Source organism: Alligator sinensis, unplaced genomic scaffold (genome assembly GCF_000455745.1).
Source record: "Alligator sinensis unplaced genomic scaffold, ASM45574v1 scaffold321_1, whole genome shotgun sequence".
In the NCBI taxonomy this organism is placed as follows: Eukaryota; Metazoa; Chordata; order Crocodylia; family Alligatoridae; genus Alligator; species Alligator sinensis.
In genome coordinates, this window is record NW_005841969.1 from 2,946,168 (window position 1) to 2,949,424 (window position 3,257).

A 3,257-nucleotide genomic window follows, 5' to 3' on the forward strand; every position below is an offset into this window, starting at 1 on the left:
TTTCTGGTGCTGGTTATGTTTGTTGTTAAAATTCTTTGTCCCTCCTGTATCTAAAAATGGCACTGATATCCTTATATATCACACTTGGGTATCTCAGTATCACCCAAGGGGGGTGGGAGAAAAATTTGTACTTGCAGATCTCCCGTACGGTGGCTCAAGCTGGAAATAAAAGTGACTGCTGGATATGCTCTCACAGCCCAGCGCACCTACAACAAGGAATCCCAATGATCGGAGTACCAATATCCCTCCGGCAATGGGGAACAATAAACGGCGGCTTCGTTAGACACTACTCGTTAGCTGCCCATCGGTCCGCTCCTAAAGAATGGAGGGCCGCCCCTGCTAACTGGATAATCTCCCCAAGAGTAGAGGCGCCTTTCTGTTACAGATCCAACAACACCGGAGCTTATAATAAAGCCACACCTGTAGGACACTACCCTCATTGCCTAACTACTCTAGATTATAGCCCCAATAGCACCAGTGGAATCCTGTTGGGTAATGTACCCTCTCTCAATTGTACAGGATTCATGGTCTACAACTTTTCTAAGGAACCTCATGTTGCTCTCATTGCAAACAGATCGGAATTTTACATTGACTCCAATTTTACTTCTTGTAATATATCTCGGTCCAGCAGGATAACAGCTGAACGTGGTCCGTCCTATACGATGCATATTAATCGAAAGTGCCGGATATGGCACAACACCTGTCGAGATTTGAGTACCCTTTCTGCCCCAGGCCTTTACTGGCTCTGCGGAAACAGGGCTCATAAAATCTTGCCCTGGAATTGGGTGGGGGCATGCACTCTTGGACGTGTTATCCCTGGTTTTGAAATGCATAGTACAATATATCTGGAACAAGTAAAAAATTTCAACCATCACATGAAAAGGGCGGTTAACCCCTTAGCTACCAGAAACACAGGGTTCCATCAATTTGTGAGAACCTTCATACCGTGGCTTGGAGTAAGAGAATTGGAACTAGCCATAATTAACATTTCAGCCACAATGGAAGCTATGGGAAATGCCACTGCGGATGCAATTCAGGCTCTGCAAGAAGAGATCTCCCAGATCTCACAAGTAACTATACAACACCGCGTAGCCCTAGATTACCTATTGGTATCCCAGGGAGGAGTATGTGCCTTAGTAAACTCCACCTGTTGTGTCTATGTCAATCAGGACATGCGAATTGAAACTGACATTCGTAAAATCCGAAGTCAGTTAAGGGTCTTACATCAAGTGGCCTCAGAGAATACTGACTGGGGTCTAAAAGAAATGTGGTCTTGGCTAACCTCCTGGCTCCCAGATTCCGGGGCCCTTGGCAAGAAAATCCTGTATGGAATATTGTTTGTCTTGATAGTTCTGATAATGTTTTATGTCTTAGTGCAACTGATCCTCTGCTGCGTGAAAGCCAGCAGGAGAAGCTTTAGCAAGGCAAGAAAACCCACAGCAGAGTCTAGAATAATGGTGTTACAAAAGTGTGAGCAGATTGAAAGAAAACATGAAAGGCTGCATGATGAAATAGAGGGGCTCATGAGAATAAAAATTTAAGGGTAAAGTGAGACTAAATAGTCTCAAAGGGGGGGAACTGTGGAATCAGAAAAAATATATGCCTTAAACTTTGACTATTTTAGTTATAAGATGACATAACCGCTTTGTGGAGAATTGCTGGCTCTGTATAGTAGAACAGATAAGAGAAAGTGTTTGTTCTTTGTAACTCCTCTGCAACTGCTTCGCTCACCGCGGCCTTGAAGATAGCAAAAAGTATGTACAACTCTGATTTGCAGGTGCAAGAAGGAGGTTTGTGAACTAACCTCGCCTCCCCCATTAGTTCCCATCCTGATTACAGCAAAGAAATAATGAAGTAATGTTATAGCTGCTTTTCATGCTAATTTCACTATATGATCACGTGAGTTGTAAGCAACTGTTAAAAAGTATATAAGCCTCCTGATTTTGCTCTTGGGGGGGACCCCTTCCAAGTGCTTGGGAGATCCATGTCACTTTGGAGTCCCCCCTACAGCTGTAGTTTCTTTTGAATAAAAGCTTCTGCTGACCTGACCCAAAAGTACTCTGCGTGTGTTTCCACGACAGTCCCCTTCAACCGACTTGGCCTTTTTGCCCTGGGTCCTTCCCAATCAGCCAGTCGGACACATGTACCAGGGCTTGAGGGCATTCCCTGCCAGGCCTGTTTGGGGCCAAACGTCACAGCTGTCCCTCACTGGTACACTTTGTGAACACAGCCAAACTGTGGGGGTGTATGGGGTTCATATGCCATTCCTCCAAACCTCACCTCTGTCAGGTGCCCACAAGGCCCACAAGTCTGCACTTTCCCATCACCACCTGACCTTTAATTCACCAGGCAATCCTTCCACCATGACAGTGGGCGAGCTCCTTGGCGTGCCATGCTGTCTGTGAGCAGGGTCAAGAGGCTCAGCATTGCCTCTGGGCCTCAGTCCTCAGCAGGCTGACGGGATCCTCTGGCTCTGCCTGGGTCATCCAGTCCTGGGGCATATAGCTGGCTCCCTGTCAGCTGTGGGAGCTGTTTCCAGGTTTTCCCTGGTTGCCTCCTGGGTGAGTGAGGTGTGCTTGCTCCACTTCCCCAGGCTCACCAGCTGGCAGGGGAAGCATTGGGTTGCTTCTGGGGATGGAAAGTGCATCTGACTCCATTCCCAGTGTCCAGACACGTCCCACCTTCCCCTCAGCCTCTGGGCCAGTTTTAAATACGTGGCCTCCAGGCCCCATGGCCAATGGGGAGCAGGCCCTCTGGCCACGTGGTCTCAGCTGCTCTGTTCTCAGCCTGGCCCCCTGGGCTGCAATGCCAAGGTAAACCAGGTGGAGGCCTGTCACATCTGGACAGTTGCTTCTTTTCATAATGGACAAAGACTCCATTGGACCTTTCCTCCCCAGGCAGGCCTCTCCTGTCCCAGCATGCTATAATCTCTAAACCCGAGAGAGGAATCTGTAAAGGAAATGTATGTTCCATTGCTCAGGGTATTTTTATTCTGAAGATTCACTCCTTCTTTCAATAGTCTAATTACCTGGGATTAACAAACTAGAGTGCGCTCTCTCCAGTTTTAAGAGCCTCTGGCAGCAGGGAGTTATTATGGGTCTGTCTCCTCCTTGATCTGGCCATTGTGTGGCCCAGATATATAAACATTTACAAAAAATTAAAGGAGCATGTTTAGAGTTTCTTTTAAGTTCTGCTACCAGTACTGTTTTCTTAGACAACTTTTTGACCTTACTGCAAAGTCTGACACGGCTTCACAT